This window comes from Grus americana, chromosome 1, assembly GCF_028858705.1.
Source record: "Grus americana isolate bGruAme1 chromosome 1, bGruAme1.mat, whole genome shotgun sequence".
Lineage (NCBI taxonomy): Eukaryota > Metazoa > Chordata > Aves > Gruiformes > Gruidae > Grus > Grus americana.
In genome coordinates this window covers 134,147,121-134,173,410 of record NC_072852.1, presented here as the reverse complement: position 1 = coordinate 134,173,410, position 26,290 = coordinate 134,147,121, and the positions used below count along the sequence as shown (strand labels likewise).

At 46.7% G+C, this 26,290-nt stretch overlaps 1 protein-coding gene and 1 long non-coding RNA gene across 4 annotated transcripts in view; one reads left to right on the top strand and one right to left on the bottom strand.

Annotated features, from left to right (window-relative positions):
- Positions 1–17,321: 17,321 nt before the first annotated feature.
- On the bottom strand, positions 17,322–21,236 carry LOC129201786 (uncharacterized). Its single transcript, XR_008575490.1, has 3 exons — positions 21,035–21,236; positions 19,803–20,786; positions 17,322–17,571 (listed from the first exon to the last, which is right to left on the bottom strand). It is a non-coding gene; the product is annotated as an uncharacterized LOC129201786 (long non-coding RNA).
- Positions 21,237–25,425: 4,189 nt separating this feature from the next.
- Positions 25,426–26,290, top strand: part of RAI2 (retinoic acid induced 2) — a 46,020-nt gene continuing 45,155 nt past the window's right edge. Inside the window, exon 1 of one of the 3 annotated variants that reach the window (XR_008574283.1) lies at positions 25,426–25,667. The gene's annotated coding sequence lies outside the window, so the exon portion shown is untranslated. Of the gene's footprint in view, positions 25,725–26,290 lie in introns of all 3 variants that reach the window. The other 2 variants (XM_054805373.1, XM_054805364.1) reach the window with 2 other exon arrangements.

Below are 26,290 nucleotides of genomic sequence, written 5' to 3'. Positions count from 1 at the left end.
CAGACTTCACAACTGTTCATGGTCTGTTCGTTGTTTGTGGAAGGTTAAGACCAACAGGTGAAAAAGATTGGGAGGCTATATTGAAAATGAAGTAGTCTGAATGAAAGAAACATGTAGTCCCTGCCATGCAATATATAGGTAATATGTAATTATCGAAACAGAAACCTGCTTTTCACACGGTGTGTAGGCAACGGACCATCACAGAAAACAAGGAGCATGGCAGCTCTGCATTTGTGTTTCATCTAAAGAAAACCCAGAATTAAGCCAGCCTTAGCAGAAAAGTGCATGGCAAATTAGTCCTCTCTTAGAGACAAGAAAAATTGTCCCAGGGACTGATGATCTCAGTCACATCTGTGTGTCCTGGAGGATGACCAGGGGATGAAGATAAGGCCAGCCAGCAGGAGCCAGGAGGTTCCCTGGGCATCCTGTGTTTGGGAAGACTCACAAGGAAAACTGCTGAGGCACCAAAAAATCCTTTACCTTATGAAATACACTTCATAATGTGTGAGCGCATAAATCATCCTGGGAGAAATTTGTCCCTCCGATCTGCCATGCAAACCACGGTGACGCGGCAGAAGTACAGTGTTTGCTTGGCTGCAGAGCGTGAAGGGGACTCAGTCCTGCACGCCTCCCGACACAGCGGGCCAGACCCCGTTTCCTTCCCACCATCCCATCTGGTTAGGTGCCAGCGCTGCAGGCAGCACTTGTCTTTGCTACCAGAAGCCAACCTCCCTGCTTGCAGTAGGGCTATGTATGTCCTGACCGGACCCGTGCTGGCATCTGCTCTGCTCTTGACTCATCCTGGTCAGCCCTGCCTGCCCCAGCAGACTGACCTGGCCATCGCCTTATCGGTGTCAGGTACCTGAACCACGGGGGACACATCTGAAATTCCACGTGAAGATGCCCCTCGTCCATACAGCGCAAGCAGCCTGGGGTGTTTCGGTCCCTAGTTCCTAGACATGCCTTGAAGAGCGTGTGTGTGCGCACTCGCGTGTATGCACAGCGTGTAAGTGAAGAGAATAGATTTTTGTGCTGCAAGCTCTTATCTAAAGCGTGTGGATTTCATAGGAGAAATCATGCAGAAGTTATCCAAGAGATAAAAGAACTTTCCTCTTGAGTAGGTGTAACCAGAACTATGTGTAATTTCTGACACAGGAGCCTCCAGCTTATGTCATCAGTGCTTGTTCAGTCCCTGAGAGCAAGACCTGGCATTCAGTACTATTGAATTTCATTTGCTTTCTATTACTCTGGCTTTCAACATCACCCAGTTTTTTCCTGCGTGGTCAAGCAACTGCCATCGGCATTCCTGCCAATGGGAATACACTTTTTGGAGACGACTGTGAATGTTTGATTAACAGCTTGCATCAGGAAACGACACCAGTTCCCAATGTGCCTCCCCAACCCCACAGCGTCACTTCTAGCCCATAGAGCAACCAACTCAGATTGCACTTCTGGAGCCCGGGTGTACCCAGAAGGCAGTTTTCTGCCCCAAAAGGGCTCTCCTGCAGCAGTGCCAATGTGGAGCTGGCGAGCAGGCGGCGAGGACAGCTGACAAAAACGCCAGCCTATGTCCAGTCAAGGTGCAATGGATGTTATAAGCTTCAGGAGGGTTGTTTTTTCACCAAGTCTTTTCCAAAATATTGTCGATGGACGGCTGACAGAGCATCTCCCCCCTCCATCTGTACCCGCATGTGCTGTGCACGGAGGTTGGGGTCCTTGCCTATGGCGCCATTTTGGGGTGCACGTGTGGGAATGCCGGTGTTTCGGTCAGCTGCCCTCAGCACAGGTGTAAAAATCCTGATTTAAGACTAATTATGGCAAAGTAATTATTTCTGAGCCACGATGGCAGGCAGTCCCAATTAGCTCTAAATTGGATATAAGTAGTGGGGGGAGAAAACCTTCTGTCAGGAGAATCTGAGCTAGAAGAGGCCAAGGAGAGCCCAGATGCAAGCAAAATAAATAAGAGTCTTTTCAAGCAGAGGATTAGGTCATGTTATTGCTTCTCAGTTTCCAATAACCCTGCGTCCTGGAAAGAAGGCAGGCAGAAGGTTGGGCTTTCCCTGCTCTGCCACAGACGGGGAATGGCCTCACAGTAGCCCCTGCCAAAAAACAACAACAACAAAAAAAAAATTTTAAAAATTACCTTTATAAGGGTAACTTTCAAAAAAGCAGCTCTACTGTTGTTGCCAGCACCCATATCCTCGTAGCTGTGTCCACAGCTTTTCAAGTTCGGCACGTTTCATGTGCTCGACAGAAGCCCATCAGACAGCAGCATTTCCTTCGGCCGGCCAAAGGAAATCCTGCTTGATGCCTCCCCGGTTTATTCTGGGTGCAGCCTTATGGTGAGCATCTCATGCCTTTGGGTTTCCTCCTGATCAACAAACCTGGGCTGCCGGGCAGCTGCATTTTCAAGAGCTACATGTAAAGATGTACAAGAGGATTTCGGACTCATTAATAATGTTTTACAGTGTTATCTCAAAAAAATATTTACAGCTTTCCTTAAATGTTACAACTAACTTTCTGATTTTAATATTTATTTGTCCCATGGGTTTTTCACCCATTAAGATAGATTAAGTGACTATTCTAATGTACAATAGCAGATTTTGCCCTGTGGTTTAGTGGCTGGCTGTGGTTGACTGATACCCAGTCCTCTGAATCCCTGCTGAGTATCTAAGCTCTATGAGCTGCAGTGAATGCATTTAATCTACATAAAAAGAACACAAATTGCATGTTAGCCTTTTTGAGCCCTGTAATCAGTTTTACAGTTTACTTGGTACGCTTCTCCGCAGTCCTACTGGCTCCAAGGAGGTTCCAAGGATTCTTCCTCTTTTTTTTCCCCCTACCCATCTCACGTAGAAGAAAAGTGTTTGCATTTTGATTGTGCTCATTCCCTGACCCCTGTAATTTAACCATTGTTCATATTTAGTGCCGACCGGAGTCCTGCGGGGCAGCTGATAACAATAATTTGTAATAAAGCATACGCAGGCTCCATTTTTTTTCTATCCTTGTTTTCCCTAATAATGCAAAATTAAATTTGTTAATTAAAACAGATGAAATCAAATAGGATTCTGGGGCTGCAAAAATACATGGATTAGCCTGGCCTCACATTTAGGATGATTATATCTGGCATGTATATAGTGCTTCAAAGCGGCATGGCAGTTAATCCTTACCCTACCGCCCCTCTGAAGTGTGTTGTTATTCCTCAATTTGCAGATGAGGATGCCCGAGCAAAGAGGTTAACTCCAGAATTAGCCAAAGCCCACGCAGGCACAAGTGGCTTGCTGCAAGCACCCCCCCACCCCCCCTCCCCACAGTGTGATTTTGAACGATTGGGAGATTACCAGGGAAGCCCGTAGGTCCCCCGAGCTTTTGTGGCGTGGGGGATTTGGAGGTGGCAGAGGCACGTGGAGCATCCCGCTGGTCCTGTCACAGCGGCATCACGTGTAGACCACGAGGTGCAAACTGCGTCGCTCATCTGCCAGCTGTTGCCCAGTGTGGCGTGCAGGTGAGAAGCTCGTCCCAAAATTATTATAATCCCAAACACATACATGGTCTTTGGGACTTGGAGAAAAAAACAATACTAAGCTAAGGACTGGGGGGAAAAAACATACCCTTTAGATCAAATGATTCTCTGGCAAAATGCAATTTCAGCTAAATATTTTGTGGAGCAATGTTGATATCAGTGTTGGCAGATGCAAAAATATTTTAGCCTTCCATCTCAACTCAATTCCAGCTCAGGTCATTTTGATGTTTTTAGTGTTGCCGGTTTCATACGCAAATACACTTTGGTGTGCAAGTGAAAACAAAAAGGAAGTTAAACCCACCAAAACATGACGTCTTGGCAGCTCTGCAATTTATTTTGGAGGAGAGCTGGATTTTCTGGGGCACTGCAGGACGCGGCGCTCCCTGCGAGGGCTCAGTCCTGCTCCCTCCCGCTGCGCTGCAAATTCCCGAACGACAAAATCCTGTTTCCTGAGCAGCTCTGGTGGAGATAACGTGCGAGATGATGGGAGCGTGCACGAGCTGGGGGTTGAGGTTGGTCGTGGCTAGTTTTCTCGTTACGACTCAAGGGCTGTAAAAGTCCTCTGCTGCGCCGTGGGAGCGGAGCCGCAGCCTTCAGCTTCTTCTGCAGCGAGCAGGCTGGGGTGGGAGCGTCAGACCCCGCGCTGCGTTGAGCAACCGATTCTGCCTAAAAGTCTCGGTTTCACCCTGTCGTGGGGGAGTAAAAGGTAACCCTGAAACCGTGGCCTTCCGCCGAGTCTGCTGAGAAGGCCGGGGGCGGGCGGCCAGCGACGCCCCACCGCTCGAAAGGGCGGGAAGGAGGCACGGCGACGTCTCTGAGGGAGAGGCGATGAGTTGATGGCAGGTGACAGGGCTCTCCCAGAGGGATCAGCCTGGGTATTCCTCACGCGCTGCGGGCTGCCCAACGGGGCGGAGAGACGCGGGGTATCCTTGCTGAAGTGGACGGTCATAAATCAAGCCCGTGACATGAGCTAATGAGGAACATGATGAGGGGTGAGAAGCTGAGGGTGGCTGATAGCGGACAAAGCTGATGCTGCTGGGAACGTCTCGTACGGCCGGGAAAGCGGCTTGTAGCCTCTGTCGGCCGTAACAAGCAAGGTTAAAAGGATCATCTCCATATTCTCCCCCAAAAAATGTACCTTCAGCAGACAGTAAATTCTGGCAGCTCGAAAGACTGAACTTTGCAGAAAGCCATGAGGACATCGGAAACAGATTACATCTTTTTTCCTTTGAGGAAATCTTCAGGACATCTGGAGAACAGCTATAAAATTTTCCTTTCTTATGTTTTAATTACATTTTGAGATTGTTAGGCTAAGCATCCTGTGCTTTAAAAAGAGCAAACTTCATGCTCAAAGTATACAGAAAATTAAAAGGTCTACCGAGAACCGTAGCTATGTTTTGGTTAGTTGTCACTTGTAACTCAGTATATTATAAATAATGGAAGAGGGAACATTAAAACATGAGCTCCAACAATTTTCACCAAGAGTCCAACAAAGAAACAGACTATAGGTGTTGACAAGAATTGTTTGGTGGAGAATGATATTGCATATTGCAGAGCCTGTGAACATCAGCTTTACATAAACTTCTTCCATATGAGACGTTAATCAGGACGGAGAACTGAAGGATCTGAAAACAATCAACATTTCCCCTTTCAAACCCCTAATGTTCAGCGTGAGGAGTTCGTGGGACCGCCGTGCGGTGGGAAAGCAGGAGGATCCAGGGTAGCCCTGGGCTGATCGGAGGTGGGCACCTCTTCCGAGCTGAGCGCCCCGCGCCACCCCGGCTGAGCCCGCTGAAGGAAGGGCCTTGCTTGGGGCAGCGCTGTGGGAGCCAGAGAAATGAACTTCTGAGCTAGGGCGAACCAGACCTGCATGAGCCTGGGACAGGTGTTTCAGTGGTAAAAATGAATAAAAGGAGGGGTGGAAAGTAGCTGGGGGGGTTAAAAGAATAAGTGCAAAGGGGAAGGCAGCAGCAAAGGAGACAGAGCTGCGGGTGTACACACACAGCTTAAATAAATAGAGGGATTACTATAGTTCCTACAAATCAACTCTGGTGATAAAAGAAAGTATTCGCAAAGTTAATGTAATAGCTACATGCAAAATATGAGTATATCTTCAAATAGACTGATACGAATATACTTCAGATGTATATGACTATATATGAAAATATATAAGTATATTTTGCATATCTTTTGAACCAGGATTTGGAAGAAAGGAGTAATTTTCAGAAAAGTAGACAACTGTATTTGACAGTGTCTAAGCAAGATTTCAATTTTCCATTTTCAAATGACTTTTTCATTTTCATAAATGCAAAATGCATTTGGAAACCAAAAGGGGCTGGGTGCCCTCTTTACCTTTGTATAAAGATCTAGTGGTGGAATACGGTTTGATTGCAAAATATATGCCGTTCCCAAGGGAACAGCTGCTTGAAAGGACTCACTAGCCGTGATTAGACTGATCAGATGATCATTTGCTCACAGCTTAAGCTAGTATAAAGCCAGAGAAAGTCAATTGGCTTGAAGGACCTGTGTTACGGTTACCTGGCAAGCTTCTGTTCCTTGGGTAAAAAGGACCAGACCAAAGTTGTTATGATCAGGGTATTGCTCTTAGCTCAGAGCAGCTGAATTCAAGGGATGGATCCGCAAATGTGGTTGATAGCGCCTTGTGATGTGCTCATGCCATGCCCATTTAAACCAGCAGCGGTTTCATCAGGCAAAACTTGCCTTAAACCATGTGGGACAGCAAGTTCCTAACGATAATGACTCTTTTTTTGGGGTGCTAAACTGATCAAGGCAGCACTGCCCTGGGAAGGCTGAGGGGGCCATGCCCAGATCCCCTGCACCCGCCGTCAGTCTGTGTCCATCACCTCGAGCCCCCGCGCCGGGGAAGGCGACCGGGCCGTGCATGGCCCTGCTGCTCCCAGCGCCTGGCGCAGGGATGCTCCGGAGGCTGGCGGGACCTCTCTCCCTTGCTTCCCCCCAGCCCTTCTCCCACTGGGACTGGATCCCCACTCTGCTTACGGACATCAGTGGGTCAGATCTTCAGCAGGCACACTTGGGAATGCACTGTTAAGAGCAATACTGCAAATTATCTATACATTTTTCATGTTCTCTTTTTTTTGTCCCTCTAAATGCCCTTGGGGGATATATGTGGAGTTTTTTAATTAATTTTTTTTTTCTGCAAAATTAATCTGAAAGATTAATGCAAAGTCAAGCAATCTTCTTTTACTTAAACAAAGTCACTCGCACATATACTTTTACTCCCCACCTCTTGGGGAGCGAATATTTACACATTGACTTCTGCAATAATAATTTAACTCCAGTGTGCCCACTGCCCGCCAGAAATGCCAGCACTACGCTTACTCTTTCAAGTATCATGGTCTATTTGGGACTTTAAGCGAGCGAAGCTAGAACAATCCCAAAATTGGAGTGTTTAATCCCACAAGTAACTACACAGAGCCAGGCGGGAGCACCTTCGGAGAGTTGCAAGTGTCTGTGCTCTGCAGGATGAGGCTCGGGATCAGAAAGAGAAGAGAAAAATCTCTTGGTAGCGTGCCCAGCTTCCCCCTCCCACTCGCAGGGCTGTCACCATGCAACCCCAACCCAGGGTCTTTCTCGTCTTGCATGGCCGCAGAGATGTGCCTCAGGCTCTGGTCTTGGCAGCTGTGCTACGTACCAGGTACTCTCTGCCCCCCAAAAGTATAAACGGAGTTTTCCTTTCCTTGACCTTTGGCCAACACTCGCTGTCCTACCATAAATAATTCCCCACCTTTGTTTAAACTGTTAAACTGAAGGTATTTATTGCTTGTCATCATATTCCCCAGGATTTTCCTCTCTCTGCCAAAGATACTGGTGATCTGTAGTCGCTCTTCGTAAGTCTTACCTTCCCGTCTGTCCGTCCTTCCATCCGTCCCTCCTGACCTGCCCCCACCGACACGTAACGCATTTTCAGCCGACCTGCAGGGAAGACAAGCTTGTCTCTGGAGGGATGGAGAAGGAAGGGCACGGCGGCGGCACAGAGGGCAGGTCTGTCGTGCACAGCTTACAGAGCCCGCCAGATCGTCACCATTTTCACTTGACGAGTAGCGACTGATCCCATGTAACCCTGCTCCCAAACAAGGCTATTATACCCAAGCTGCAGGACAGTCAAATTTCATTATCCCTTCTGCAAAACATATGGAGGAAACAAAATATTGGAGGATACTCCAGTGACAGCTAATGACATTACCGAAATTACTATAAATATCATCTTTAATCTAATCAAAACCAGTATATCAAAGGCATTAAAGCTGCAGATGCTTACTGTGCCAGGGGGGAACCAAATGAAGCCTTACAGATGTGTCATACTGTGAAGTTATATTTGCATAATAGAAAATGAATGCTGGTTGTATCTCGGATTTCTGCTGCTTTTTAAACTGGGGGGATCTGGACGTTACATTTAGTGAAGATCTTTTTAGGTAGCCCAAGGTTCAGGCAGGCAAACAAAAATACAAATCAGCTGCAGGCCTGACAAAAAAAAATTCCTAATGAATGGTCACTTTATCCCTTGCTAATTATTAACTGGGCTGCTCTGTCGTGTATTTAATTAGCATCATTTCTCTTGAAAGCACATTTTGCTGAACTGATGCTGACTATGGGGTGAGAACCAACAAAGTAACATCAATCAGTTAATTAACTGGTTAACACATTTTCTTCCTTCTTAATTTCTGCTTCTGATTTTCATTTAGCTGCTTTTAGGATCTGAATTTTCAGGAGGTTTGTTTCTGGGCAACCAGAGCTAGAGATGGGTGAGAGGGGCCCTACCAACATGACCTTTGTGATATTATTTTTCTGTTGCAGAGAGAGGATGCTTTTGTGCCCTCGTGGGGTCTCTAGCACTGCGGCGAACACTTCTGGGAAATAAAATAACAGGTGTACATTTATTAAACACAGACACAATCCTGCTTACTGCTGGAGAAATGAACAGAGACAGCACACCTCCCACCGCTGGGCTCAGGTTTCCCCTCAGGTGCACACAAGAGCAGGAGATGCTCCCGGACTTCAGCACAGCGCTGCTTCCTGAGCCGGAATATGTCCAAAATGGCAGAGATACAACAACTTTCGGCTTCTACAAGCATGAACCAAGAGACACCGACGGACCTGGGTGATGCACAGTGTGCTCCTACGTCGACCAGCAGCACTACATTGCTGGGACAATTGAAATCTCATTAAAACAGAAGGAGTCTAATAAAATTTTCATTTGACCTCATTTGTACCAGCAGAAGGTACAGAGCTAAGAAAAGAAGAATTTGGTGGGGTTTTTTTGGTTTGCTCTAGGTTGTTTTGTGTTCCTCTATTTGGTCACTCCACTCAGCAATGCCTCCTTCCAAAGACTACTTAAACCTCAGCTGTGTCCTTGCCTGAGCTGTTCTGGTCTCCCAGCAGCCCTACCTCCATCTGCCCTGGCCTGGGTCATGCTCCAGCTTCCCTCTTTGGTGGGATGAGAATAGCGCTTGTTTCTGATAAAGCAATCCCGTTCTGTGTTACCTACGGGTGATCCCGATGTAAGGGATCAGCCAAGTGTCTCCCAGCCACCCCATACAGTTGGGCTACATGGAAGGAGGTGTGGGACCAACAGCAACATGTTTTGTCTTCCCCCACTCAGCTCTTTGGAAGGAGATTTTGGTGTTGTCCTAAATGGACTGTGGTGGGAATACATGTTATCAGGGCAGAAAAGTGTGATATGGTCCTGGTAACTCGGCACGAGCATTGAGGAGGTCCGTGGTCGGTCACCCCTGTGTTCATAAACACTGGTGGGAGCATTGCACTGAGCAGGACAGCAGAGCTCTGTCTTCATGGGGTGGCCGAGGACGGATTTCACTAGACTGCACACTAGATTTTACCTGGCACGGGGCCCACATGTGGTCTCTACTGGAAAAAATGGATTTTGCCCTAAAAGATTATGTGCCTGGATTTATTTATGCTGCAATTTGCATGAAGATATTCATTTTAAAATTAGTCCCCCAAAAGCACCAGGAAAAGAAAGAGGCTGACTGGAAAAAGGATTTCTGCTCAGCCTTAATTTAAAGTGGAAAACAATGTTTATATTGCTGCATGCCAAATATATTAGAAGGATTTGAGATTATAGCATAGAGTAGGTTAATGGCAGTTTCGTAATCTAATCTGCTGTTGAATTCAGATTTTAGCAACCATCTTTCCTCCTCGGGCTTAGAAGGTCTTTGTGTTTCCATAAACTCCAGCAGATTCAGAGTTCAGAGTTGAAAGCTCAGTGATTTAAATTTGCCATGCTGCTAAGTGCTAAGGCTTAAGAGCAGTGAATAACTGCAGTGCGGACTCTGTTATACACCAGGACTTCTCCAGCTCCCTGAGCCAGCGACCAAATCCATCCCAGCGATTTACTCCCCAGCCCCCGCAGGAGTACCCCCATGGGGTACCAATACGTTCCTGCCTCTTTTGCAGAGGTGCTCACCAGGAGCGCCTGCACGCCCGCGCTCAGATAACTCCCCAGAGGCAGGACACACCAGCAATTTTGCTTTTAAACGTAGCTCATTTTCTCCACCTTCGGTGGACAAAGACATCAAAAAGCAAGCCCTAGAAATGTGGGCTACATTGCACGGCGCTTCTGGTCATCCCCTTCTCCAGGAGGGCACGGGCTGCAGTCAGGCAAATTCCTCTCGCTGCCTGTTTTCTCAGCGAGGACAGCAAGCAGAAAAGGAGATCTGCTGGTGTGGACCTCAAAGGGACCCTCGGTATGTGAATCCCACCACGGGCTGGTTCTCCTCTGTGCTTTAAAGGGATGCTGAGCGCATTGTGCTCCATTAGGAGCAGATCTGAGGTGCAGAAGAACCCACATCGCGTTGGGTTTTTCCAGCTGCCGGAAAGGACCTGAGCTGACTGCGCCTCTTAAACGATGCTTTTAGCTCAACTCGACTGAAAATGTTGACAGACACAACATGGATTTACTACTTTGATACTTATAGGGAAAAACTGGGGAAGGAGGAGGGGGATGTCCGACTGTTTAGAAGGGGAATATTTAAGGAAGATGAAGAAGAAGAAGCAGTCAGCAACTGGTACGCCTAACCTACAAATGTCAGCTTTACAGAGTAAGTCAGTCTAAAAATAACCTCCAATTGTCTCCCAGCTACTCCAGCAGCACAGCGAAAGCGTAAGTGGTTGAGAAAAATCACCAGAGGGGGGAAGAAGGATTCTCTGTCTGGCTTTTTTTTTTAAAAAAGCCTATGCTTTTAGAAATTTCTGATTAAAAAATGAAGCAAATACCAGGCTCTCAGAAGTCTAGACACAAGTTAACCTTGTTTAATTGTTTTCACTCTATTTATTTTGCCTCTATTTATTTTACCTCTGAAAGGCAGCATAGGCTGAATTCCAGATATTCCCCGTAACACTGTAAATGTAAAACATGGGTATCCTTGCAGAATTGCAGGAGAATATACCCCCCCATCCAGACTAGACTCCCTTTCTAGACTCAATATTTTAAATGAGAGTATTGAATATCTCACCCTATAATTTGCATGCTCTCTTTTTTAGCAGTCTCCCTGTTCGTTTACACCCTATGAACTATTCCTTTCTTTTTTAAAGTGATCATTGAAACACAGTCTGTCTATGGCAGCATTAAATTAATCCATGATAATATTTCAGAATAATTTTAATGCACGATCCCAAAATCTGTAGAAGCTTTCTTTTTTTTTTTTTTTCCCCTGCCTTGTTTGAATCCCTTGCTCTACAACAGGTACATACTGGCTTCAGATGTAGTAAGAGCTAGAATAATGCCAGCACCGTTCCATCTCTATGCACTACCATTTGGTATAGCAAACCAACCATCCCAAAAGGAGAGGCCTGAGACATGTGACATTGTAAACAAACAAGAAAAAAATGCTTTTCAAAGGCATGAAAACTAAATACCTCTCCAAGGATATATACGACTGCTGATTACCTGCAAATGTTCCTAAGATGGAACATGCTGCTGGAGATTAGAGGACCTATTTCTACTCTTAATGCTACATAATTCTCTGATTTAAGGTCTCCCTCCCAGCTGGGAATGAAGATGTCATGGGGTCTCTCCACTCTGGAATGGGAGATTTTCCAGAAGCTGAGGTTTTAAACAGTTAAGCCTGGAAAGTACCATTTTTGGACTTAAAACATTCCTCATCTACTCTGTTATATTCCCCTTTTCTACTTTGTGAGTGGAAAAAAAAAAAACCAGCGGGATTCCTGACATATACTCTCAATGTCTTGTGGGCCCCAGTGGTAGATGCATTGCCACGGCAAGAGCAGACCAAAAAGGGTCAAGCTTGCTACTGGTGATGCTGCTGTTCAGGAAAGATCAGTCGCGAGGATGTGGAGGAGCATGCGATGAGGGAGGCGAGGCACCAGGAGGAGGGGGGGATACTGCACTGAAAATACGCTGTGCCCAGGGCGGGACCACGGCAGGAGCTGAGGTCCTTCTAGGATCAGTTCCTCAGCTGGTGTGGAGTCATGAGTGCTGCTCCATGATGAGTTTGCACCAGTGGTAAGACCGGTCCCTCTCCTCCTAACACCGCGCGGGCAGGTCAGGTAAGCAGGACATGAATGACAGTGTCTCACGAGTGAGTCTTCCTCATGAGGAAGCAGCGTGAGGCACCTTTAAACATTTACCCTTACCTGGGCTGTGCCAGGCTTTAACCCCCACGGTAGCGTGCTGAATACATCAGAGCCTGGGAATGCAAGGACAATGCAGAACTGGTGGCAGTAAATCACACATATGGGCACACTGGAAAGAAGTGGCACAAAGCACTATTAAGCTGTTAATCGATTGTTTGAATTTTCCCCGGATTCACTGGAATCAGCCCCAGAGATGGACTCACACCATGGAAATACAGCTAGACTTGGGCTAACCACCAGGTTTGGGCTTCAATCGTTCAACATTTCAATGTTGCAGGAGCTCCATCTGTGGCTCAAACATGCCAGATGGCCTAAAACACACACTGTCCTAAATACTCCAACACCTCTCCCGCCCTGCAAAGCCACCAAGCACCAGGCACATAGTAAAGACGGATCTGAATCCCCTCGGATGTGATCTAGCGACGGCAAAATCGAGTACTCAGTTCAAGAGATCAGTTCTCCAGTTTGTGTGGCAAATTGATTTGTTTTACTCACTGATGCCCACTTCCCTAGTTCATTTAAATAAACCTCTCTGGGAGGGCTGATGGCAGGAGGCTTTGGTGACCGAGAGCCAGAGCTGTTTATATTTACATCATTGGTCTGAATCCAACAGAGACTGATAGTGAAAGAAAATATTAGCCATCTGCCCCATGCTTGATAGCCTTACTAGCAATCAAACCAAGAGTGGATTAGATACGGAGGTTGTCTGAGTCTCCCTTGGCCTTCCCGTATGGAGAGGGGCTTCCTCGTCGAAGCGGAGCCACCCTTACCACCTGCTGTCGGACCTGCAGGCAACTCCGGCAGTCTCCACCAGAGACTCAGCTTTTATGAACACCAACTCGTTACAAATATTGAAGGAAAAATATTGAAGAGGGGGGAAAAAATGGCTCTGTGTAAGCCATTGCTCTTTCTGGTGATGCACTGCATTGTTTATGAACTAACAGATGCCACGCACTGTCCAATATTTATGGCAGCACTTACAAAGGCGCAGTTGGAAGGTAGACCTTGCCCGTTACTACATTATTGCAATGTGCTTCTGTGCCAAAACAGAGTCCCGTATTTTAATATTTCCTACTTGCAATTGCATTTTACCACATACTAAAATGGCTCAGCTGTAAAGATAATACTTTATAGCCTCAGACCCGAGGTGTAGGTAGCTCCCATACTCGACCTGTCAGCACCACCAGCGGCTGCAGAGGAGGTGGAAGGCAGCTGCCTGTGGCGTTGCTTTCCCCTTTGCCGGTGCAGCTACAGCAGGCAGGGGGGCTGCCTTACCGTGTGGGTCACTTCTCTGCCCAACAGACTGCCTTTGGAACAGTTGTCAGTAACGAGAGACTAGTGGGGCCACATTTCACCAGTTCAAACCTCTAAGTAGACAAAATATGTTAAACCTGATTCAGAGGGTGGGCACACCTGAGAATAGGTGGTGCTCTGGAAGCTGTTGGGGTTGTAGTAGAATCCAGCAGCAGGGAGGTGTAAGGAGAAGACGGTGTTCCCATGCCCAGATGGACGACATGGCCCATGTCCCCTGGCTTGGCTAGATACCACGCTGCTCACCTGGGAAGCAAGGGGAAGGGCAGTATGCCACGCTACGGCCTGGGGGTTTGCTCCCCTTTGTCCTCTGCTGTCCAGGCAGAGACCCCCAGCCCACGTCTGCACCGTGCTTACAAGCAAAGCGTTTCAACTGCGAGCGGTTTTTGGGTGGCAACGTATTTGTCTCTGCTCGATTGGGCCAGTGCGTTTCAATAAATAATATCCCTTGCTTCTCACGCAGCGTTCCTGGGGCAAAATGTTTGCACAGCCTTGCTTTTATTGTGTCTCTCGGCCAGAAAGGTCCCTACCACAACTGACAGACTTACATCGTACCGGCTACACTTTATCACGTAAGGCAGTAATAAATGCATGGAGAAGTACCATGCCTCAGGACGATTTGGGCACTGTGCAAAGGTCACTCTCTTCATACCCTAATTGCTCAGCAAAAGTGACATTTAAAATGCATATCATTAAAATCATAACAAATTTATTTACCTCCTCCTTTATCGGGATCAGTTTTGCATACATTACACATTTGATATATTGCATGCTATGGAGGTCAGAGTGCGTTTGCATTATAAAATAACGTCTTGTGGAATCACAATGACATGAGGTGCCAGGCTCTGAGTATTACTCATGCTCTGGCTGCTCTTGTAGGAGCTGTCACAAAATCCCAACAGCTGGAGAGGGCCAACGCGCTCTGAGCTTTGTAGGAAGACAGTATGGCAGCTGTTTTAAGAAGAGCAGGTAATATTGCAAATGTAGTGGGCAAATAATATGGTGAACTCTTCTGGACAGTGAAAAGAAAGTTGCAGCAAGAAGCACATATAAAAACACGTGCATGCGCATCTCTGACTCAGTTCTGAACCATTTCGTCAGTGCCAGCATTGACATACATATATACATATGTGTATATCTCTATATCTTTCTTTCTGTCTCAGAAGACAACATTCAAGCTAATATTTTTTAGGAACTGGATGCACTGCTCATCTAACATGTCTAAAAGGTGTCTTCTCTCTTGCTCGCCATTAGACTTCAAACACTGCATTTTAGTTTCATCAGCCTGAAAACCACATTCGCCATGAGAGCTGTTATCATAGTACCTCTATGCTCCTATTTGCTGTAATATGATTAGTTGAAGGCAGACAAGCTAAAAGCAAGTTCAAATAAGACAGAATTATTTCGGGTAGCCTCGGTATTCTCTATTTCACTTATGTGCATTCATTTCTTTTGTTCATGGAGTTATTTAGTTACCTTTTAATGTACTTTGGCACAGTTGGAGTTGTGTGCCATATAAGAGAAAAAAGGTTTTGTGACTATAATCGTGGCAGCCTGACGTCAGTGCCAGAGGCTGAAGGAGATCTAGCTTGCCTTCTTAATTGAAGATGAAATAAATCTAACTAGGTATTTCTCCATGTGTTTAGCTCCCTTCTTCTATGCAGAGACTGTGGAGGACTGAGGAGTCATATGCTCTCCTAAAGCATGCAGAAAATGTTTATTTGCTCCTTTATAAGGCCTGAACCAAAGCCTACTGGACTCTTTCCAGTCCATTGAATTTTGGTTTGGGGTTTTTTTTTCTTTTTTCTTTTTTTTAATTAAAGCTGGGAGAATGTTTCTGGCAAATAATGATTTTGTCAAAAAATGCAGTTTTGAAGAAGCAACTTGCAGAATCAAGTCCAACTTGGTAAACAGATTTAGCTGGGAAAGAAATAGAAAACATTCATAAGAACATCACTGATACTTTCCATGTTTTTCTGTGGAAATGATGTATTTGTTCCACGTGTGACATTGTTTAAAAGCTACAGAAGGGGGGTCTAGGCTGGTTAGACCCTGCAGAAAAATCTCTTCTTTTTCTTTGGTTTTCCGGACTGGCCACCAAACAGATTTGTCCTATGTGAATTTTTTACTGTTTGCCATCCCATCTTCTCTGTTTGTATCACTTTTGCCTGCTTCTTGCTGCCTGTCTTCATAATTTCCAACGCTCCTCCCCAGCATGAATTCAGCTGAACAGATTCTAAGTTACTAATCTCTAAATTTATTGCAAGCAAAAGATGCCGCCATTGCCTGGCAGCAACATCTTACATTATAGCTTATGCAAAATATAGCAAACACTGGTGGCTTGCCGTGCTTTCCCATATTGATCTCTAAACACACTGTAAAGCAGACCAGAGGTAATATCTGTAACCTGTGTGAGATTTGCCAATGGGCCAAGGTGTTATTTCTTCTTCACTATGTACAGGGAACAGCGAAGAGCCAAAATGGACTAGCCTCTCACCCATAACAGAGCCTTCAAAGTGTAACCCTTCAACCCTTCAATGTTGCTGCCGGCCAAGCCTACAGGATGGTATCCCATGCCTCTGTCAGGCAGAATTCCCTCTGAACAAAGCCAGTCAAGTCAGCGAGGGTTGCATTTGTCATTGCTGTGTCAGCCTGTCACTGATCCTGGCAGATGTGGGAAGAATATTCCAGCCTGAGACCAGGTTCAGACCCCAAGTTCTTGGTTTTCCTGGACAGCCCCTTTCTGAGGTGCCCAGTCCAGCACCCAGATGAGCCTTGCAGGGGGCTCTCTGTGTGTGCGTGTGTGTGTGTGTGTGTGTGTAGCTTTTGCAGGAGGGAAGGCTTGGCGTGCAGACCAGCATCCTTCTCCCAATCCAGCTGTCACACTCCTGGCAAGATCTGCGGGCAATGCCAGCTTGCTGCTCCGGTGCCGCATGGAAGATGGGAGCACGAGAGCGGCTCCCCATGGGGAGGTTTGGCTTGCGCCGCAAACCGGGAGCAAGCTCTGGAGCTGGCTGCACTGCTGGTTTTGATTGACTGCAGCTGGCTTCTCTTCTGCTTGTTTGCTCTCTAGTAGGTTGCTTCTGGAAAGCCTGTCTGTTTGACCTGTCTGCCTCCTTCCTGACACCGAGCTTCTCCTCAGCTGCCTCATTTCCTCCCTGAGAGCGTAACAGAGGCAGCTTGAAATCTCTCTGCTCGTTGGGCTTCCACGTGATTTTCCATCTATTTAATCTAACATTAAAACTTAATGCAAGGACTTCCTTTCAGAAAAAAAACCAATACAACCTAGGAACAGAGCATTCCGGTCCTTTTATGATGTTGCCTGATTTTTAGCAACTACGCCCAGATACTTGACAGCTATAAATCGGGAACTCAATCAAATGCCCATACCAACCACGTACGGGAGTTTCCCTGGGACATTGCTCTCTCTTTCTTTCCTTTTTTTCCTTCTGCACAGCAGGAGTGAATGGCATAATAGTGTATATTGGAAATAAACTCTTGAGCAGTGGAAGGGCCATCATTAGTGCTGACAAAAGCAGCTTTTGAGGCTGAGCCAAGATCAAATAAATGAGAACTGGTAGGAGAAGCTGTCGTGTTTATGAACAGCTTATGAATGTAAGGTTCAAGTTATCACTGGTTTTGAATCAATTAACTTTTGTGATACTCCGGATAGACGGGTCTAAGCTGAAGGTTTTTCCCTTTGATTTAAGCAGAGATACCTTTGTCCCAAATTGTTAATTATTTCTCCTTGGTTGGAGCAAGAGGCTTCCCCTAATTTACTTCCAAGCTGTTTAACTCTAGTCGTCACTGCCCTTTCCCTCCCCTCTTTCACAGCTCCCCTACACCCAGACTTCCCCACTGAAAGAACCTGACAGGCCAACCTCACCTCAGAAGGACAAGGACACACTTATCATTTGAAAACACGAGAGGAAAGAGCCGGGCTGCCCTTTTCAAAAGGGGATTTATCAACTTACCCCTGCCTCCACATCCAAAATGTGCACTGACCACAAGGACCCTACTTTCACCTTCATCTATGGAAGAATTTAATTAATCTTTCCATATTGGCAGGCGAACAACATTTCCTGAAGAGAAAAATAAATGTTAATTTTCAGAGGTAATTAACAGTCACTGAATGAGACTAAAGGGCTTTCATCAAAATTACCAATCAGCTCAAATTTGAAGAGATTCTCCCCTCCTCATTGCTTCTTCATCTCATTCAGCCAGTCCGTCTGAATTAGTGCCTAATAGAGTCTCAGACATATTCATATCCTGTCAAATTCCCATCCTCCCAAGGAACTGTCCCTTTCAAATGGTAATACAGAGGGCGTATGATGTGCACTCGTTGCTATTTTGGATTTAACAGCTGGCTGCGTTGCACCAAGGGTAGCTGTGGAAACTTAAACAAGGGATGTGTGCGTGCGCGTGTGTGTACACGTGTGTGTGTAAACGCCTACTCTTTTGCAAATGATACCTTTTATCTTAAATAATACTCTCCTAATAACTCCTTGCAAGCTAATTCTCTTTTTAGGCCAGCACAGCTGCCAAAGGAGAGAGCTGTACAGCTTTACAGCCACCGAGAGCATGGTCACACTCCGGGACTCAGCTGTGCAGCTCTCTTCTCAAACCAGTGACCGCCCAGCAGATGACTGGGTCATCATCAATACTGGGGCCCTGGTGGCCCTCGTCAAGACCTAAGGGTTTAAGAAAGGCTCTCTTCAGGCTGTCCTCACCTTGGCCGACTGCAGGACAGCCCCAGGGAGTTACTTGCTATTACACGGTCTCAGATGTTCTCAACGCAGCTCAACACACATGTGTCGGGGTGCCTGGGCAAAGGAACGGATGGTCTTAGGGCTGGTCTCCACCAAGCAGTACGAGGAAAAAAAGTAGGAGTCCTCCCAGATCAGTGTATTGCAAAAGGTTCCCTCCTCCTGCTTTGTTAAATATTTTGGGCTGAGCCAAAGACCCACGGTGTTTGCAGGGACAGTTCCACCGACTCCAGCTGGATCTGGCCCTGTAATATGGAAATCTCGGGGGACCCCATGATGAGAACAAACAAGGAGAATTTCTAGTGAAACCTTTCTGCGTGCTGTACCAGGGCACTTCTGGAGACAGCACTAGATGGGCACAGAGCATGACCTCCGTTAACAATATACACTAAATGAAAGCTAATAATTTTGGCTAAAGTATATTCAAAATAGGATGCTTGAAGCAAAACTAATGCATTATTCACTGCTTGTTGGGAATACAAGAACATAGAAATAGACATCTGAGCCTTGGGCCCTTTCTGAGATGTACTGACACAGGCTCAGTGGGCTTCTGGCAGTACAGTGACTCTCACTGCCATAGATTTTTTATTACTAATAGTATTTAAAATCTTGCCCTGTGATCAAATAAAAACAAAAATGTGTGTGCATTCAACTTTGCTTTCTAGTCATATACAGTGATGGAGAGATGTTTCTAATGCTACATTCATTTCCTTGGTGTAAAATACATCCTTCCTCCACCTTTAAATTAAATCAAACAAGTATTTGGCGAAAGTCACAGAGTGCAAAAGTGCAGAAATTGCCAATTTCTCCGTCGGTAGCTGAAAACAATTCTAAACAGAGCACCAACATGATCAACTCCGACACAACATGCAGACCTTGCTAACGTAATGTTTCTCAAAACTAAAGACTGTTAAAGAAGGAGAAAAATATGTTATTTTATATACTCACAATAAAATAAAAAAATCTTTGTAATGCACTTCAACAGCCATTATGAGAGCAGCATTGTAGAAAACCAAACTGGGATTGTCCTAATTGCATGTAGACAGCCAGCAATATAGATACCTGCCTCTGAACTAATCACCCTCTGGTCCTTTTGTGGTCAACAGAGAAACATAGGTGCTTGGGGGAGTGATTTATCTCTTCCTAAAGTAGATGTCTATGAAAGGTCAAATGAATTGCATCCTAAAAGTGCCTGTTTCTCTCTGCTGACCATAAAGGTTGAAGAGTGAGTAGCTGAGATGTAAATTAATACACCGTAGATGTGCAAGCCTGTGGGTTGGTGGGGAGGTGGGGGATGCTGAAGTACACCCCTATACCTCAGTGGAAAGGTCTGCAGAATAACAACAGATAACTCCTCCTCCTCTTCCCCAGAGACAGATTTCCAGGTTTTCATCAGATTAAATATTTTTGGTTCAAGGTGTTTTGCTGTACATCAGCTGAAATGGTATTGTATGCTCAGACCTGCCCCACAACATCATATCATAGAATCCTAGAACCCTAGAATCATAGAATACCAGGATGGAAGTGACCATGTAGTCCAACCTTACTTGGCAAAAGCACAGTCTAGACAAGATGGCCCAGCACCCCGTCCAGCTGAATCTTAAACGTGTCCAATGTTGGGGAATCCACCACTTCCCTGGGGAGATTATTCCAATGGCTGATTGTTCTCATTGTGAAAAATTTTTCCCTTGTGTCCAGTCGGAATCTCCCCAGGAGTGACTTGCACCCGTTACACCTCGTCTTTTCCATCTGACGCCTTATAAAAAGGGAGTCTCCTTCTTCTTTGTAGCCACCCTTTAAATACTGGAACATGGTGATAAGGTCTCCTCTAAGCCTTCTTTTCTCAAGGCTGAACAAAGCCAGTTCTCTCAGCCTTGCCTCATATGGCAGGCTTCCCTGTCCTTTGGTCATCTTTGTGGCCCTTCTCTGGACCCTCTCCACCCTGTCCACATCTTTTTGCATAGTGGGGACCAAAACTGAACACACTGTTCCAGGTGTGGCCTGACAAGCGGTGAGTAGAGGGGGATAATGACTTCATCAGCTCTGCTGGTGATGCCCTTGTTGATGCAACCCAGCATCCTGTTGGCTTGCTTTGCTGCAGCAGCACACGGCTCGCTCACACTGAGCTGCTTGTGCACCAGGACCCCCAGGCCCCTTTCCACAGGGCTGCTCCCCAGCTGGGTAGATCTCTGCCTGTGCTGCACTCCTGGATTATGTTTTATGTCAGACAGATAAAATTATTTTGCAGGTGCTGCTACAAAGAAGATCTCACGTAGTTTTGGATCACAGCAGTTTCAGCAAGCAAGGCTGATTTACGGCACTGGTGAAGCCTTCTTGGAGCCAGAAGCAGCTTGACTGGATCCCAGTTACTGTTGTACAGGGTGTGTCTTGTCAAATGGTTTTGAGGCCAACTTCTGATCCTAGCCCATCTTTAAGTGTGACTGCAAATTGGCTTCAGCAGCACATCTTTTATGTGGCAAATTCTCTTTAAGATCCCTTGGGGGACTGAGATGGGACCCACTTTTTCCCTGCTGGAAAACAGATTGAAATGTAAACAGCAACAGAATTATACATATTACTTTTATCCAAAATTCTCACTTCTCATTAGCTTACCTATGGCTTATCCCTTTAAAAACCCACATAGTAATGTACCTGGCTTACCTGTGATACCTTTGCTCTTCTCAATAACTGCTTTCGGGATAATCAGATTACGATATGATTTCTAATGAACGTTCATACATTTAATTGAAAAGAGAAGCAGTTGTGAGAATGGCATCACCTGAAGTCACTGTGCTTGATTTCAACATCCTTGCGTTTATATTTTTCATGTTTGATCCCAGAAACACTGCCTGAAAAGCCAACACTTCAAGTTCAGATGACCTCAGAAAAAGGTAATTCTAAATGTAAAAGAAAAGCCAAAATATGTTCATATCCGTTAGCATATGTTTTTATTATAAAGTAATTTAAAAAATATGACTAGATAGAATAATAGAATCATAGAATTGTTTATGTTGGAAAAGACCTTTAAGATCATCAAGTCCAACGGTTAACCTAGCACTGCCAACTCCACCACTAAACCATGTCCCTAAGCACCACCACATCTACACGTCTTTTAAATACCTCCAGGGATGGGGACTCAACCACTTCCCTGGGCAGCCTGGTCCAATGCTTGACAACCCTTTCGGTGAAGAATTTTTTCCTAATATCCAATCTAAACCTCCCCTGGTGCAACTTGAGGCCATTTCCTCTTGTCCTATCGCTTGTTACTTGGGAGAAGAGATCAGGCTGACAATCACCACATCAAAAATCAGTAGCTACTATGGTCACACTACAAGCAACAAAGCTGAGCTTGGTGATTTATGATAATGTCACTAAAACCTCTTGATATATTTAGCAAGTGGTAATGGTAAAGGTTATAATTCCTCTGAGGGACAATAGTGATGAAATAAACCACGAGGGTCAAGTGGATTATGACCTCATGAAAACTGAAATAATGGAGATGGAGCTTTATAAACTTCCTTATAACAGATAATGCCTTAAACAATTTTAAAGCTGCTTAGTACTCAATTCAGACTTGCCACGGGCTTCCTACTGCCTATGTATTATTAGAGGAAAAATGGAAAATTACTTCTGTCACTATGAATCTTGCATCTGCTCAGAACCCCCATTTTACGTGCCATGCTACGAAAGTGCGCAACAGATAGTGTGTATGCAGCCGTCTGTCAGTTCTCCCCACTCAGCATTCGTAGTGTGGGTGCTTATATAGAATTTGTGATTCAGATTCAAAGCTTGCAATGCATCATAGATTGTTATACTAATATTCACACCTGGCAGCATTAATTTTGCTACTGTATAGTGTTGTCAGAGGATCAAAGTGTTTCTACGAGATCAAGTAATAGGGCAAGAGGAATGATACTGCCAACTGTTTCGCATGCTTCGCAAAAGGGAAGAGTAATAGCCCATTGGTATGCTTATCAGCACAGGCAATACACGAAGATAATGCAATTCCTTTCTATATATCTATATTTCTATCCTTTCCTTAGCCCCCCAACTTTAGAACAAAGCTTATACGGGAGTTCAGAAGTGCCACATGCCTGAATTTGCATTGAGATTCATGTGGAGGTGGACAGGAAAATAGTGACTATCCTGATCTACCTGAATACGTTTTCCTGCACGAACACTGTGAAAACAATAAATGGGATCAGTCCCATGAAGAATTATGTCCACGAGTCACTGAGGTCACTTACGTACATAGCTTGGACTCCTTTGTTTGCGTTCTTGCTGTAGTTTGCCTCCTGCGTATCAGCCCACTTCACCAGAGCAAGTTTTTCTCCTGGCATTGTATCAAGATAAAAACTACTGAGCATGCAAATTCAGGAGAAACCGCACGGATAAAGCGGCCGTGCTGAGGCACACCTGCATGGCTTTATAAACTAATGCATAGAAACCATTCCTCTGTCAAAAACACAGAGAATTGTTTAAGGCTGTGCTTTCTCAACTTCAAAGACACGGAGGAAGAGGGGGAGACAAGATGACCACATAGTGCTTACCCACTTGTGTAACAGCACTGACGATGGCAGGCCTGGGAGAGCATCGGTCTGAGATGTGAACGGGGCGATCAGCTGCCATTGACAGAGGGATTTTTGATTGATTTTAAATTAAGGTCACTGTCCCCAGGCCACAGCTAGATTTGATTATTTCTGTCACATTTTAGAAGGGTGAGAGAAACTTGTTTGCAACCAGTGACTCTCTCTCTTCAGTGACTCAATGCAAAATGATGGTTTTTACAGTGGGCTTTGACGCTTCCAACCTCCACGATGTGCCAAGCATTGGTACAGCATCGCCACTCTCCCACTGAAATGAGCAGACATCTTCTTCAAGAACTGAATTTTGAATAACAGGTTTAGACTCTTAAGAGCTTATGTCATCCGCTCCACTCCTTCCCAAGAGCATAAAACGACAGGCTCATGATTTCATACCTGTGCATATTCCATTCCACACGTGATGTCACATAGTCCGCACAGGCCTCAGTGAATACGTTTGACAACATCCTCTCCAGTTCTTGACTGAAAGGTGGTAATGTAATCCAAGCACTTGTGTGACAGCTGACAGTCCTGAAACACTAGCTGCTCCATTCTTCCGAACCTTTTCCCACTCTTAAATAATACAACTCTTTAAAGACAGTTTTGCCATTGCACGTTTGAGCGACCACATCCTCCTCACGGTCCTGACCACTTGGTTGCCAGTGTTCCCAGCTGCCTCTCTGTCTGCTCACAAGACTCCTCCACCCTACTGTCCTGATACCTTCCAGAAAGCCACTCATCCCTTTTAGTACTCAATTCTACGCAATATGGGCATTAGGAAAGCTGTGGGCAGCACAAAATTAACCCAGATGTGACATTAAACCTGAGAGGTGTGTTCACTGCTGGCAGGTAAATGGTGGCTATCAATGGACACCGAGGGGAGAGGGTAAGCACAGAGCAAGCCCACTCGGGAACCATTTGTGGTGAAGGGGCTTTTCTGCACCAGCTGTGAGTTGACTGCCCTACACGGATTTCTCTTCTGTAAGTTTATCCATTCTCTCCTCAAAAAAACATCAACTGCCCGCTGTCAGATATTGAAATGGCAAGGGGCTCCGCAGTTGCGTTTGTGCGAAGAATCACCTCCTTATGGTCAGGCAAACCAAACGCCTGCTACCTTCATTTAATGACCTCTGCTGCTTCTGCTGGACATGACAGCCGGCAGTCCCTGCTCCCTCTGTCCGTGCCACTCAGGAGCTGAGGAACCTCTGTCACATCTCCTCTCAGGTGCCTCTTGCCAGCCTGCATGTACCTAATTGGAAAGCCATTTCAAACCATGGATCATCACTGCTCGCCTCCTCCGAACCTTTTCCAGCTCTACCATGCCCTTTTTGAGATGGTGAGACCAGAGCTCCAGCAGTATTCAGGATGCAGGTGCACCACGGATTTACAGACCGGTGTAAAATCTGTTTTCCTCTCCATTGCTCTCCTAACAAGTCCTGAATTCAACTCACTCTTTTGGCCACACCGAGCACAGAGCTGACATTTTCCCAGCTGTGCCTGTCTCTGGGCTTTCAACCTGGGGAAAGTCACGGCCAAAATCTTTCCATGCTGATGGGCAAGAAAGAAATGACCAACTGCAACTGCACAGTTGTGCTGTTTGGGGGAAAAAAAACCCCCAACCACATTGGAATAATAGTAGTGGATGTTAAATCCCGAGATGCTACAAAATTCACTCGCAGGCAGCTTGACCTAAATTCCTATGGGGGATGAGGAAGCCACATATTTGGAGCATTTGAAAGAAAACTAGACAAATGCCTATAAATTATGCTATGGGGGACATTCCTACTCTCTTTCGGAAGACGGATTAGGCAGATGACCTACTAAGTATTTTTTTTTTCTTCTTTCACTAATTCCTACGATGTCATGAGTGCGTGTGCTTTACCCTTTCTTAAATCATAATCTGTTTGATCCGGCACCAGTCAAAGGTTTTGAAACGCCCATTAAACCGCAAGAGGAAATCTCGAGCGGTTTGCTAATATCAACAGAAATCCAGATGGAATTACAATCATCTTTTATGTACATTCGAGGGCATATTATGTAATACTAGCCATGGATTTAGTTTAATGCACCGCACCTTCCAATAAGCTGCTGGCGACACTAATAGCAATTCGAAACCTACGAAAAACTCTTTTGCCCTCCACAAAACCATTTTAAAGCCCAGAGTCCACGGTCAAGGGGCTTGGGATATCCAGAGCCTTACGGGAAAATGGGGACAAGGGAGAAAAATGGGTGGAAAAGGGGAAAAAAAAAAAAATTAAAAAGAGATGAAAGGGGGAGGGATAAAGAAAAAAAAGGAAATTAGAAACGCGGTCAACTTGAGATAGCGGCAGAGGAGACAAGGTCAAAACTTCAAGCGAGCAGGGAGCAAAACATCCGTGAGATTTATTAAAAAGGATGACGCTGACTGCTGCAGCATCCTCCCGGGTTGTTCCCCATAAGACCGGGGTGGCTATTTGAGACCCTCAGTGGTCCCTACCCCACGCATCTCTTCCCCCCCACGCCTTTCCTCCGCGCCCCCACGGAGCCTCCGGCTCCGTGGGGGCGCGGAGGAAAGGCGTGGGGGGGGCGGGGGGGGGCCGTGCCGGCGGGAGGGCGGGGCCAGCGGTGATGGGCGTGGCCCATGCTGGGACAGCCCCGCCCCCGCCTCTCGCCCCGCCCCGCCCCGCCCGGCGCGGGGGGGAGCGGGACGCGGTACCGGGCAGGGCAGGGCGGCGCGTCCCCGGCGGCGGCGGCCGGGGTTGACAGAGTCGGGCGGCGGCTTTTGCTGCTGCGGCCCCCCCCGCCTCCTCCATGGAGCCCAGTTAGGGGCTGCCGCACCCTCCACCGGAGGTAGGTGCCGCGGGGCGGCTGCGCGCCGACAACCCCGACCGGGCGGAGCGGTGACAGGTTGGCCGGGGCGGCGGCGTTTTGCGGGAATCCTTCCCTCACCACCACCCCCCTTCCCACCCGCGGCCGGGCTCTGCGGTACCGTAGGGAGGGCGGCGGCGGTTCCGCGGTCCCCGCTTCGGCCCGTGACTATTGTTTCTGGTGGCGCCGAGCGGGCGCAGCGAGACCCCGGCGGTGGCGGCGGCTTTGTGCGGGTTGTCCCGGCAGTGGGGCTGCGGCGGGGGGGGGGGGGGGGTGGCGCGAAGGACCGAGGCGGGGAGAGGGACGGGGAGAGACCGTGACCGCACGGGCAGAGCCACCCCCCCACCACCCTCCTTCCTTCTCCTCCTCCTCCTGCCTGCGCAACTTCTCCAAAATCACGCCCGTGGGTGCGCGGGGAGGAGCGGCGCGTGCGGCGGCGAGGCATCGCCCCCCACCCCCACCCCACCCCGCGCCCCACGGCTCGTGGGTCCTGCCCCACGGGAAACAAAACGCGGCGGGTGACAGCGGTTTTAAGCGCCCGGGTCCGCTCTCTGGAAGAAGGAGATTAAAAATGTAGGGTGTGTTTCAAGATGGGCGGTAATGGG